We start from the raw sequence: 15,720 nt of genomic DNA, 5'->3' as shown, positions 1-15,720 counted from the left end.
AGAGTTATCACATCAGTTTGCCAAGACAACATATTCTGTCATTCCTACAAAATATTACTCAACTTGACGGTCTTATACATCAAACCTTAACTTTTATTCTACAAGGGCATATTATTATGTCAGGGTTATATTTAATACTTGCTTGCCACATCCTAGAACAATAAGTGATAGCAAAATGGGGCACCTGCTTTCACTAGTGGTGCCATGTGTAAGTCAACAGAATTCTGTTAATTTAATGGTTGGTATGAGTAAATGTTTAAACAAGTTTCTATTTCTGAACTCGAGACATCAATGGTCAGTTGATAATCACTCAGTATTATAGTTTAATAAGACTCATGCAGTGAGAATACTGGAAGTCTTTTCTCACATAAACAAAAGCAAATGCAACTACAATAATCTAGTTCTACTTGAAGGGTAGTGAGCTAGATTTGTGATAAAGTGCACCAGTTAATAAGTTGCAATATTATTTTGTTTTGTGTACATGAAATAAAGATATAATTTCACAAAGCATTGGAGTATTGTTTTGTTGTATATAAAACAATAATTTAAGTGTATAACTCATTTTTGTTGAAATTCCTTTTTACAGACATCAGCACTGAATATATGTGCACTGCTGATTGTAATGGTAAGCTAAAATTATTGCTAAAATATGTATTTCAAAAGGTTCAAATGGCTCTGAGCACTATGTGACTTAGCATCTGAGGTCATCAGTCTCCTCGAACTTAGAATTACTTAAACCTAACTACCTCAAGGACATCACACACATCCATGCCCTAGGCAGGATTCGAACCTGTGACTGTAGCAGTCGCGCAGATCCAGTCTGAAGCACCTAGAACCACTCGGCCACACCAGCTGGCAAAATATGCATTTCAGAATGTATAAAATTCTAAAATTCTCAAGTGAAATTGATAATATGTAGAATTACCTAAACATCATTAGAAGTGAAAAAATCTGTAATAGAGTCAAAGATATGCTTTATTTGACATTTAGTGTAAGCCTTTGATTTGAGTGATAATGCTTACTTGCATCTATACTCAGTCAAAAATTTCCACACAATATTGTCATATCCCTGTGCTTACAATTTGCAAATCGTACATTCTGGTAGTGAAATGGTCAGCAGGATCTAGTGCCGATTGTACTTTTAACTGTTACAGCTAAAGGCCAATTCACACTGACATAATCTCACATCACATCATGTCAAAACATTCCTTAACGCTCAACGGACAGACTCGTCACGTCATGTCATGCCAATTCCTGTCGAATTTTCTCCGGAAGAAAGTTTCGATGGTGTCATCGTCTGCCTATGTCGGACGTTAACCTATTTTCATCGCACACACTCACATTATAGTAGTGGAATGGTGGAATTCGTGTTTTTTGGTCATTTTAATCTTTTTTTATTATTTCGCTTTGTTTTCGAGGCATATTGCAAATGTTCCATGACGACTATGATACTTTTCCATTGAGTGTTCTTCCACAAGCGAGGTTAGATACTTGAAAGCGAAAAATGATTTAGATTTTACAATAACAGGTGCAGATATAATACCCACACTGTGTATAAATAAGAACATAAGTTGATGATGCAATTTTATTAAATAACATTTGAAGCAAATAAGTCAACTCTAATGAACCAAAAAAATACAATTATTTACGACATTATTAGATACATAAGGAAAAATGGCTAATGTAAACAGACTCTGTTTAGTGCCTTATTAATATTGGTTGAAGTGTTTAATGTGCTTAATATTGGATTATGTTGTTGCGAGTTGGCTTCCATCTCTGCTCATTAAAACATTTTTTTTTTAAACTTATGTGAAATCAATTCTGTAAGTGTCACAGATTGGTGTTGGGAGTGACACACTAGAGATACGGACTGATCGAATTTTAGAAAATGCACATTGCATATCGCAAATTGATAACCACTCTATGCTGTATGATTGATTGAAAACATCTCGGATTTCTTCTGTGAATGACTACAGGTTCTATATGTGCAATAGGCAGAAATGGACATTGTACGTTTGTAATAAAATCACACTAATGGGAGATTGGTGTCACATTGAAACAGTCCGAGAAAAGTTGAAAAATAAATTTGTAATACAATAAATATTGACATAAACATGTGATTTGGAGGATGAATAAAGATACAACACTCAGTAATTCAAAATCAGTTGCTTATATCAGAAATCCTTAATAACTATGGCCCACAATGCTTACATTCTGATGACTGGAAATAGACAAACACAGATAGCCAGGCTTCTCTAGTTGCTATCTAAAAATTTGAAGGCTGTGTTTTCTTTTATTACAGAAGTATTTAAACAAGAAATCTCTGACTATTAATCGACACATGAAATTTTCACACGCACACAAAATAATTCATATAAAGGAGTCCTTATAGTGCCCCCTTGAATGACTACAAAACGGTGGGTTGCTTTATTTTGAGCAGTCATTCAACTTTTATATATCTAGAAAGAATAGTTAATCTAATGGCTATGTATTTATGTTACTTGTTCGATAAGAAACGTTTCAATAAATTTTCAGTTCGTTCATCCTTGGCAAAGGATTATGGTCAACAACATAAATGAGCAACAGGTTGTTATGAGGATGTTCGTTGATTCTAAACACTTGTGGGTTTGTGTACATGACACAATGCTGGCTGTAAGTCTATCAGAGGAGTGACATCAGACGTGGATTGTGACTTCAGGAGTAGGTTGTGGCGTTAGGCACAGGTTGCATTATCGTTACCTAGGCGACGTGAGGTCAGCCAGTTTGGTTTCCTTAGTACATCTGAGGCCCATGTACACAGTACTGTCTTACTGCTTCTCACCCCAGTGTCTGCTTGCTCTCATGCAACAGTTCCAAAGTTACAGAATAAATGAAACATTCGTATCATGCTATCTGTCTCTTGAAAAAGATGCACTTCTACAGCGCATACAGAGATAAAATATGGAGATAAATACATATACCATAGGTAAAGTTTGAGCAGTAACATGAGTTTAGGACTTCCATACTATGAACAATATGAGTTATTTCTTAATGAAGAAACTTTGACATCGCCCATCGTAAAAGCACAGTTTGAATTCAGACGAAATTAAACATTCGTTTCTCCTTTTTTTATCGTTATAATATGCCACTTATCTACAAGAGTTAGAAGTTGATAAGTTGACACGAATATTAGTGTGTCCATCTTCATTTACATATACATGTTTTAGCATGTGTATTTGAATGTCCAGTAATGTGCATTGCTCTTTGGTAGCACACCCTCTTGGAGGATGTAGCTTCAGTTTTTCCTTGTGGCAAGTGGGTACTTCAGAATCTGACAGAAATGCTGTTTTCTTGTCCTAATGTTCCTTTAGCACCCGTCCAGAGTTCAGGATTACACACAATGCACTAATTCCTACCCCAATATGCAATTGGTCATTGTTTATCACTTAAACACTACTAGTCTTTTTTTCACTATAATAGAAGTTCAGGTATTTTCATAAGTTATTTCTTATACAATATTTAAAGATTTTCTGCCCAAGTTACGCCATCTACTAAATCCGTTTTTTAACCAGTCACATATTTTTTATAAATTTCACCTATCCTAGTTCCAGTCTTTTAAAATATACTTTAGAATCTGGGTGTAGGGTTCATATATAATGAAGCTAATATTTCATTTTCTTATATACACATAAAAGTCAACTCAGTGACTACAGCACACCACTCCCTGAAGTATGTGAGTGCAAATAGCACAGTGCCTGATGCTCACCATAAAGGACCAGAGGAAAAAACTTCTAGTTCTAAGTTTTGCATCAACAGTACACTACCATTCATTTCGTAAGAGTGTACTGCTGATGTTTATTTTATGAATAGGCTAGTACTTTATGTAAAGACATGTGACTGTGTTACATTTGGATGTACATGGCACACAATACAGTATATCTGTATAAATACTTTCACTTATTGACGGGACATCATTCTCTGGTGTTTCGCTATTTGCTGAGTTTCATCATTTCATGACCATCCTTTACTATTTCAACAAAATAAGTGTCATAATATTGAAACGTGTTAAACATAGAAGGTATTCAGCAACGTGGAAGTCTGAGATGCACCGTTGCAATCAGAGAAAACGACGTTATACCTATACAGGTGAAAATAATTAGTATCATAATAAACATGGAAAAACCATAGATAATACTGAGTTGTTGCAATGCACATCTTCTTCATATTAATACAAGTCTACACATGCAAATGTATAAATACGACTCCTGCTAGTATAGATCGTGGTTCACTAATGTGTACACATATTGCAAATAAAATGATCATTCCTGTTTTGGAATGAGCATCAGGATTGTGATGTTTCATGTGTTTTAGTTCATTGGGCAAAGGGGCTGTAGCAGTATATAACTTTACAGACTTTGAAAAAACATCACGTAATTCAGTAATTTATGGACAGGCAACTTCAAGAGCAAATATGTCAAGTGTTTTGCTAGGCAAAATAGAGCGCAATTCAATCCTATTAATTTGATTGATGGCTTTTGCTTTCTGACAGGTGACACAAGTGCTTAGTAATCGATGTACTCCTCTTTTCGTCACATTTTGGGAAACTAGCAAAATAGGTTAAGTTTCCTTACACACTTTGTCATACTGTAATGTCCTCAGGCATGATGTGTATAGCAAATATGTTTATCTACATTTTCAGGTGATTTCATATACAACAAGGTGTAACATTATTCCAAACTGCTTGCACTATTCTGTTTCAGCTGCCTTCTCACCTTGCGCCAAAGTGGAACTGCTTCTTGTAGTTCTTTCATGTTCCTGCACCTGTCGATGTTGTGTTCTGCCCACTTATCTAATATGAGTTGCCTAGGCAACCTGCTTCTCGGATCGTCAGACAACAATTTAAGCAAACAGTATTAACTGATTTTTATTACAGTAAGATAATTGACAATAATTAACTTTGTGAATTTACAATAGGATGTCACAAGCAAAGGGCGACATGAAACATAATCAATCTCTTCAGTATATACAACTCCAAAAACAAGTCCACTAATACTGTTCATAAGTCACTGCTGTAGAGTTCTTAGATCGGCAAGACTTCATCTCGGAGACAGTCAGGCGGGGCGACGCTGATGTTCTCTCCATGTAGATGGTGCTACCATCTCTTTGTAGCCCTAGAGAGGGGTCAATCAGCCTACAACTGGCTGATGTCTTCTCACAGCCCTCTCTGCTGTAATATTCATGGCCGACGTGCCAGCGCTTGATATTACTCTGGAACAGTCAATACACTGCATCGGTAGTGTTTGTCTTTCATGAGTAAGATAGCGATAGTCTGTTACTTGTTATAGGGTTCCTGCATTTCCGGTTTGATCTTGTGGCAGTCTATACCATGGATGAGCTACAATATTTTGTTTTCCTGCTATGTGCATTACTTCAAATGAATATTCTTGAAAGACCATGCCCATTGAATCATATTATTTTCTTTCTTTTCTTTTCTTATATATAAGCTATATGATATTTGAATTAGCTATAAACCAAAGACACCGCCAAAAGGAAATTAACTAGTTGTTTTGTGGCAAGGATAACGTTTCGATACATTGTTAAATATCTGTCTGAAACAAAGTAAGAAATAAGCTCTTCAGTTTGTTAATTCTTGTATCTTCACCCTTTTGTTTCAGGAATAGGCAGCGTACAGATGTATGCCTGCATCCATCGTACCAGCATTGTTCAAAATGGGTATTTTAACCCCATTAGTCAAAACTTCCAGGCTGAGAGACCATGGTCGATCTGTAAAACTTCTTCCTGACATTTTGTTACCAACTGCAGGCAACATCTTCCGAGGTGGGTCAACGACTGGGTGCCAGGCTGTGGAGGGACCGTTTATGTAAAGCACATAGAGGGTACCAACATATAATATGTGGGGCCAACTGTAAGTCTATCTCTGACTAATGTCATTATTCTAGATTGATGGTAATCGATTGTCGCATCGTTGGTACAAAGTCGACCGCCATATCTTATATAACTTTCAGCCTTCCTCTTTTCAAAAATGGCTCTGAGCACTATGGAACTTAACTTCTGAGGTCATCAGTCCCCTAGAACTTAGAACTACTTAAACCTAACTAACCTAAGGACATCACACACATCCATGCCCGAGGCAGTATTCGAACCTGCGACCGTAGCGGTCGCGCGGTTCCAGACTGAAGCGCCTAGAAACGCTTGGGCACAAAGCCCGGCAGTGTGTCTTGCGAAGAGAGATGTAATCGTCTTATAAGCGACCAGCTATTAAAAACACGATTGCAACGACTATTTTACTGTCACCCTGCACGAAACGCGGTCTTGGTTCTACAGGCACACAAAAGAGTTGCTAACAATATCCACGTTAAAAACAGTACATGCTTTACAAATCGAGGTATGGTGTTGCTTCTAAATGAAGTGGTCTTCCACAGGAATACTGCGACGTTGAATGTAGATGGGGTGTGTATTAACAGACCGAAAGTGCTGATGCACGTCGCCAGCAGTGTAAGCTCCTAATAAAATCACCCTTCTCAACAAATTTAGAAAGTGATTCGGCTAAGCAACGTGGCATTAAGCCGATATTTTCAACTCTCTCATGTCAGTGCTAGATATTTCACACACTACTAAATAATATTTGTAAAGCATACTATCTGACTTCATATAGACAGTGTAACAGAAGTTCTGCGAAATATCCATGGAGTTATAGCTGAGGGAGGACAATGGTTGATTGAGTATGATCACTTACAGTATATGGTATGCTATGTGAGGAACCACTTAGAAAATGCAACGCTATATTGAAGTCATAAGAAATGTACAAAAGCCTATGGCCAATACACTAGCCTTCCAGATCTATAGTGTTACGCTTTCTGGTAGAAATTCTGTCTGCAATCTAGAATTAACTCTCTCCACTCAACCACACAATTTCATCGAATGCCATGGAGGTGTCTTTTAATGAGTATGGCCATTGTTTAATCATGGCACTCTCATATCTTGAAACAAGTCACCTTTTTGAAACTATCTGCTAAAGATTCCATACAGCATAACCCAGCAATGTTTTAGACAGTCTCTTTCCCTAACTGTTCCTCAGTCTCTGCCCCATACCCCCTGCAGCATTGTCCATATGATTTTCCAGTTTGAGTTGAAACTGAGTGGAAGTCGGAAAGCATTATATCTACTACCTTTCGCATGCCGTGGAGAAACCGGGTGAACTGAGTTAATGCGACAGGACCTTGTTTTGACCACTTGGTGGAAATGTTAACATGTTGTCATAGCTCCACCAACCATGTACAGTGCGTAAGGCATATACCAAATGAAGTTTTCTCCTGTAGCAAGAGGTAGTAGAAAAAACAGTGCAAGCAGTTACTGTGGTGTATCTTAGGGAAAATTAGGAAGACTTCACATCATACGGGAACTGGAAGAAGGACGATGATTTTGCTACTGCATTGTGGTATGTTTTCAAACTGAGTACATACAGATACATGTCTAAATGAAATCTATATCTCTTAGGGTGCATTCATGTCTGTCACCCAAACATTTTCTCCCTGCTCGTTACTTTGTGGCATCCAACAGAGAAAAACTATGAACTATAAAAACTTCCTCAACATAATCTGGTCATAAGATATTACCACATCCCTCTCTTTCGATATAATGAAAACAAATACCATCTGTGTGCTGACATCGAGCATATGTTACAATCCTATTACATACACATCTATTGGTCCATTGGAGCAGGTGTCCAGTGATCCAAGTTGCTTGTACAAAACAGTATAAAGTTTTGTCGCCCATGCTGTAGAAGGACCACATCCCACAGACTATCAATGACTGTGTTGTTCTTTCATAAACATTTTATTGCTTTGTTTTTCTGCTGTAACACATCCAAGCAAAGCATGAGTACAGCTTTGTACACCACCATACATTTTGTTTTTCTACAACAACATCGAGATCTGTGTCAGGTGCTAAACTGATATTAACACATTTCAATCCATTGGCTTTCTCAGAAAGCTGGACATTGCATGATGTAAACTATGCTGCTGCCACACCTAAGATAGAGAGAGTGTTTCTTACTGACAAAAATGTGTAGGACATCGCGACATATTGTACTGTGGAGCATTTCCAAACAGCCGTTCAAAGGTGATCATCTATACATTTAATCTGATTTTCCACAGTGATGAGGTAGCAGGTATCTCAGTATACCGTTTTTCGAAGAGACCCTGAGCATTCATTTCTCATTTTGGTGATGCATACTGCACCCAGGTATATGATCGATGTTTCGGTGTCCTAGGTGGTAGTCATCCTGACGTTCAAATCTTTGGACACTGCATCTTTCATTTTTATGACTTACAGTGCATAACCACATGTGAGACAAAGGGATATTCTGCAGGTCTTAAACCCATAGAGCATGGAGAGCATGCACCAACAGTTGTCAATCCCACCTGTGGAGGAATGGAATGATTTTCATACAGTAAGGCGAGCATTAAGTACCCTCATCCCTCCACATTTTTTGTCGTATCTTCATCGATTTTACGTATTTCATCAATTTTCGAAATCTTACTAGGTTTTCCATGATTTCAACGCATTTTACATAATTACTCGAGGTGCAAACTATCACTCTCAACGAGTTGTCAAGTCAAGAAAAGTCTAATCGCATCGTTCTTATGATGCTATCAACCTAAGACATTGCAGGATGGTTATCACTTCCTGTATTATTGTTAAATTACCCTCTCCATTACCTTGCAGGGCTTATACAGGTTGTACATAAAGACTGGGAACACTTTCCATTATTTTTTGCAGAAGAACCAAACATTGTACAGACATCGTACGTATGTCATTTTGACGAGAAATCCTTAAAGTTTTATTTTCATGTATACCGCTACAGCGTAGTTTGGTAATTTGCCGATAGTCAGTGATAGTCGCAAACATGGCGAGTTCAGGTGCGCAGCGAGCAGTGTCATGAAATGGCCTCACTGATCACCAGATCTCACTCTGTGTGACTTTTTTCTGTGGGGACACATTAAACATCTGGTGTGTGTAGTGCATCTACCACCTGATGTAGCAGAGCTCTGAGAGAGAACACAGGAAGCGACCGCCACAGTTGACGATGCCATGCTAGGATGGATATGGCAGGAATTCGATTACCATATTGACATCTGCCGAGTCACTCATGGTTCGCATATCGAATGTTTGTAAAAAAACTTTCAGAGTTTCTCTTCAAAATGCAATATGTATGACATCTATACAACCTTTAGTTCTTGTGCAATAGATAATTGAAAGTGTTCCCGGACTGTATGTACACCCTGTATACATGTGGGCACATAGCAAACCCTGTTACACAGCCTACATCACATGACACAAATACTGTTTCTTAGTGTAGGAAATAGTCGTCAGCAGAGAGGAGGTGCAAAAACTACATTCCTCAGCCGAAGCACTTTATAAATTCAGTAAGATTTTATTACGATTTGCCACCTTCCCCTATGTGTGTGGAGTCGCAAAGTATTCTTGAATGTATGCGATAAAGTCGATAATCCAAACTTATAGCACTTTGCCCTCTATTTCGAAACAACCTATCGCTTCATTTAACCAATAGTCCAAGGACAAATAGCAAAATTCAATATGGCCTCTCTCTATGCATCTCTTAACTCTTCCTCTGTCTTTAAGCAACCCCTATACCCTATAACACTGTCTCCAATTTAATTTGAAACTGACCAGAACTAGGAGGGTACTACAACCGTTACATTCACAAAGAGTATAACACCTGTATTGACCAGTGCCAGTGATATAGACCAGTTTTCTCGTTCCAATACTATGACTGCCATTCTGTGAAGACTTGTCCATACCAATCTTACTCACGCCATGCATCCCATTATGCACGGTCTCTCGAGATGCTTGTGTGCTGAGGAGTTTAGTACTCCTGACTGGTGTATAGTAGATATGAGCCTGATACATTTGAGAGTGTTGTGATTATGTGACAGACGATTAAGAAGAAGATAGAGAAGAAGAATAAAAATTTGAGTTATGCAAGCTGGAGCTCCAGATGGAAGGAGTTTCAAACATTTTAACATAAATCACTTGTGCTATCAATTCTGTAGAATTATTGTAGTGTCTGCATTCCATACCAAGAAGGTGCTGGGGAGGGAGAAATGATTGTAGAACATAAACACATACACATAGCAACGGTGTTTGATGTGTGAAATTACATGCCTTGCTGCAGTAATTCCATGAAAAGAACACACTCTCTTTCACGCACAAAGATTTTGTCAATGAAACATATACATAGGGATTGCAGTCCCTCACAAACCCCTGTCACTAACATAGAGTCACTGCAGTTATGAAACTCAAGACACAATTTATGTGTATGATTTGACAGAGAAATGGAGTACTTCACATACATCTTCATTCATATATACAAGGGTGTTGTAACAGGTTTTCCATCGATGGGCATCATTCATCACACATGCTTTGGAAATCCCCTGCTGACAGTCGTATGGACAGGTTTGCTGTTAAAGATTGCAAGTAGATGGCAATCTAAATCACACACAGAACACACAGCCGTGCACAAGTCAACCACATGTTATACCACACAACTGATATACCTCGCAAAACAACGGGAAAAATGATTAAATGCATGATAAATGACCAGCCACAACATCTCTCTCTTTAGAGTGCATCATTGGTCTACCATTAAATCGTACCTCATTACAACCCCTCTTCACATGTATATAACTCTTGCAAGCGAAAGGAGAGGGCGGTTTAGAAATGATACAGGAACTGATCCATCATGCAATGTCTTTGGTTGATAGCATCATAAGAACGATGAAATGAGTCATTTCTTGATATGACAACTCGTCGAGAGTGATGGTTTGCACCTCGACTAATTAAGTAAAATGCATTGAAATCATGGAAAACCTGATAAAGTTTCGAAAATTGATGGAAATATGGAAGACTGATGAAGATACGACAAAAAAGGTACTTACATACTTGCCTTAGTGTATAGAAAGCATTCTATTCCTCCACCAGTGAGATTGACAACTGATAGTGCTTATCCGTGTTCTATGCGTTTAAGACTTGCAGAATATCCCCTTGTTTCACATGTGGCTATGCACTATAAGTCATGAAAACGAAAAACACAGTGTCCAAACATTTGAAGATCAGGATGACTGCCGCCTAGGACAGTAAAACGTGGATCATATACCTGGGTGCAATTTACACCACCAATATGAGGAGTGAATGCACAGAGCCTCTTCGAAAAACGGAATACTGAGGCATCTGCTACCCCATCGCTGTGGAAGGTAAGATTAAATGTACAGATTATCACTTTCAGATAGCTGTCTGGAAACGCTCCACAATACCGCAAACTCTTCCAGTTTCCATATGTCGCGATGTCCTCCACATTTTTGTCAATAAGAAACACTGCCTCTGTCTTTTATTTCGACCATCCTCTGAAATGTAGGAGCAACATAGTTTACACCACGTGATGACCAGCTTTCTGTGAGAGCCAATGGATTGAAAAGTGTTCCTGTTGGTTTACCACTTGACACAGATCTCGAAGTGATAGAAGAACAAAGCATATGGTCGTGTACATAGCTATAGTCATTAACTGCTTCAATGTTTTACAGCAGAAAAACAGAGTACCAAACTATTCATGAAGGAACGACAGAGGAACCGTCTCTTGTCACTGATAGTGTATGGGATTTGGTCCTCCTACAGTATGGGCGACAAACCTTACATCAGTCTGTGCAAGTGACTTGGGTACAAAGTCCCTCCAATACCTCCAGCACTAACACTAGTGTTGGCGCTGGAGGTATTGATAACATCCGAATTCCTACCACACCAATCATCCCTGGCCGCCATACGCGATCGGTTGTTCCTCTCCAGCAGGCCGAACCTGGCCGTTGACCTGGCATGATCGCTGAGACGCGCGTACAGGGCGGCAATTAGTGTTGTCTTAGTCTCAGGCCTGGACACTACGTGTGGACAGCAGAACATGAGCGCGTGAAACGTACGAGTATTTCAGTGATCCATGACATCTACTCATGGCAACTACTGACATGGATTGGATTGTGGTTTAAGAATATTGTGTTTACTACTTCTCAATACATTGCAGTGGACTCTGCCTTGCAGTAGTACTTGTTGTTGTCTCTATCCTATCACACAGTAGGCCCTTCCTCCTCCTTCTGAATGTAGCAGAGAGAACCAACTTCGTAATTCTATAGTGCTTTAAAAACCTAATCGCAATGTCAAATTCCCGATTAATAAATTTATTGTCTCCAATTGTGGTATTGCCAGTGTGCATCTATCCAGCTGCTCCCACAAATTGTTTAAATATATAACATGCAACAGAGTTGCAATTTGAAATTTTTAGCTAGCTTCAACGTAATGGTCTACCTACCAAATGACCTAACTGTGCCAGTATCCACCAATAGGAGGTGAGGAGGAAAATCCAGAAGGGGAAAGGGTAGGGGTTGGAAACCAGCCAGTTGCTGGATCTAATGCCACCAAATACACCAGTCCTAGTACCCACCAATAGGATGCAAGCAAAATCTGGCCGCACATAAAGGGTATCGATTTAGTTAATTAGTCAATCAATCTGACAGAATGAGGGAGTCTTTCCGAGACATCCACAGCTAAGGATTTGCCAGGTATCCACTACTTTGTTCAGGACAAAGGTGACGTTAGTGTGGCGCATGACAAACTCTCACTGGGTGGAAAGTAGCCGTCTGAGAGGGGAGAGACAGAAAGAGAGGAAACATATGTTTCGAGAGGAATTTCCCAGACATCAATATCAAAGAGCTGCCACCACTTGTATCAAATAGTTGCCACCACCCGATGATTTGACCAACTGGAAGTAACCAGAGGGATGAGGGGGAGGAAAGGAAGGAATTGGAGGTAGAAGGGGTGGTGTGTTCCTTCTCCTAGCGTCCTCTGCTGGCAGTACTATGAACTAACTCAGTAAGTATCTATACAGCAGGGTGAACACGTAGAGCAGCTGCTTCCACTGACGTAGTATATAAGGTGTGTCTTTGGGAGCACATTGTGCAGGTGATGGAACCAGAAGTAGTCATTTGAGGTGGCAGAGTACACCAGTGCTAACAAAGGCACTGCTGTTGTGGAGGTGACCTGCCTGCCAGACAGTCACAAAAAAATGCTTGCAGTACTCTGAGACACTATGGTCTTCTGGTTTGGACAGATTGATCTTAATACTCCCAAGTATGGTATATGACAGGAAGTAGCATCTTGGGATATGGTAATACCATGAGATGGCTGTCGGTGAAGTGGCTGACAGTGGTCTCAGGACCCTAGTGGGTGTAGTGCAGCCTCTCAGAGACTGGTACATGGTGTGGCCTGGCAAAGTGGTTGGTGCATCTGCCCTGCTGTCGGTGCAAAGACAGGATCGAGAGATTTTTATCAGTGTAGTTATGTGCGGTGAGTTACTTTAAAGCCTCTTTTGTGATAATACACCTTGTACATTCCGAAAAAAGCTATCCATTCAACTACTTCTTTTCAATGAATTTCACAAGACTTGCGTCTTCTGAAACAGCAGAGAATGAGATCTCCCCCCTGCACCCCCCCCCCCCCAAATAAAAAAGAGATCCAACCCCTGTGAATTGAATTTTATAAACGAAAAGTACATCCTTTGCTATGTAATTGTTGCTATTTATTTGAATTTTCTATCGTGAGATCCTTCCTCTCCAGCACAGTTTGTGTCTTTTTCCTATCATTTTCCAGATGGAGGAGGGGAAGGTGAGTGGGGATTGGAGGGGAGGGCTGGGGGATTTACCAGAAGGGGTTTTTATTAATTTGTCAGTTCAATTAATTATTCAATTAATTTGATATCAAAAGTGTGTTTGTATCAACAAGGGGATTTCCCAGAGGGTTCGGTGAAATGGAGGGGGAACAATAGAACGGGGGATGACTTGGAGCAGAGCAATAGGTTAAGAGGGGATTATAAATTTGGTAACCATGCAGATTGGTGTGATACCACAATTCCATCTTGAATAACTTTGGCAACAATGCAGAGTGAGGTGATGCCAGCTTTGCTCTACTACTAGGGCGATGTGTACTCAAATTCTTTTGCCAGTTTAAATGCTGATATAGATACTGCCTGTCTGCTGTCTGCTGGGAACTGTGTTTACGTCTGTACTCTATAAATCACTGTGATGCTTATGGCATAGGGTACCTCCCATTATATCATTTATTTAGGGTTCATCCTGTTCCATTTGAGTGTGGTGTGTGGTAAGCACTGTTCTGTACACCAAGGTACTTCCCACACTTCACACTCGAATAGAACAGGAGGAACTTCAAATAAGTGCTTTAATGTAATTAATTTTGTAATAATTATATCTAAGGTAGCAATACGCAGTGGGTTGTAGTAAATTCATAGATGCCTCATTTCCAAGCGTCTGTCGCCTCAGGTTTTTAGATTTCCCATGGGTGAGACGAACCTGTAACTGCTCGAGTTATACTTCTTTGTAAAAATTGAAATCCCATTTATACTTATATGGTATAGGTCTTACACACTTGTGCAATATTTTATGAGGAACATAGAAGGGAATTGTTACCAATCTCCTTTTAAGACAGTTTGCATTTTCCCAGTATCTTGTGACTGAGGCTATGAGGTCGTTCCATTCCATTCGTCACAAGTTGTTGCATCCTGGTAGTTGACCGATTCCAGTTGTAAATCGTTGATATTTTATTCACAGTACAGTACGTTTTTGTGTTTTGTAAAGTGCACACTTTTACGTTTAAAGCATGTATCGAATGTCTGCACTGCTTGATACTGCCTGTTTTCCATGTAGGAGGTGATTCTGATCGTAGTACCTCTTTATTCTAGTGCTCAAAATATATTTTAAGGTTAAGATACTGGATGACAGTTTTGTGGATCACTTTTGCTAACATTTTTGTAGATATGTGCAGCCTATGCTCTCTTCCGACTACTTGGCACAACGTAAAAAACCATGGGATATTATGGTTAAAAGAGAGTTAACTTAACGAAATGTTTCTATACAATTTGATTGAGCTCCCATTGTGATCTAGAACTTTGTTTTTTTTTTTTTAGATTTCAGCTGTTTCTCAACACCACTGCCACTAACATCTGTGTCTGTCACCTTTGCAGTAGTGAGACAGTCATTGTGAATTTTTCTTTGTAAAGGGAGATTTGAAAACAGTGATCAGCATTTCTGTTTTATCTTTGCTACCTAACATTTCAGTTTCTGTATCATCCATGAGTGTCTGGGCACTAACATACTTTATATATGACCAGAGTATCTTTGGGGTTTATAAAAGATCATTTGATAACATTGTCTTACATTTGATGTCAACGTTTCAAGCATGGTCCTATAGACAGTCAAATGCATTACTTTAGCGTCTGACTATCTATAGTTCTATTTATTATTTAAGACCTGTTGTACTGTACTCGCTGTTTACTTATAGAAATTGCGTATCATTATAGATACCTCCCATGACGAAATATTCTATTAGGTACATATGTACCTGATGCTTGGCCAAATTTTCTTATAAACTTCATCCATGGTTCCTCTACATTCTACTGCCCTGAGCATGACACAAGGGCTGTTCAGTAAATAATGATTTTTTTACAAAATACCTTTATTCATTCATTTTGATGGTCCTTCAACAAATAGGCTCCTCTGGATGTGATGGACGTGGCCTAATCTTTCGGTGAGTCTGACTGATGTGCTGGAAATGTGTTTTGAAAAATCCTTCAAAATCGCCTCC

Source organism: Schistocerca americana, chromosome 2 (assembly GCF_021461395.2).
Source record: "Schistocerca americana isolate TAMUIC-IGC-003095 chromosome 2, iqSchAmer2.1, whole genome shotgun sequence".
NCBI classification, from domain to species: Eukaryota; Metazoa; Arthropoda; class Insecta; order Orthoptera; family Acrididae; genus Schistocerca; species Schistocerca americana.
Note: the sequence above shows the minus strand (reverse complement) of the source record.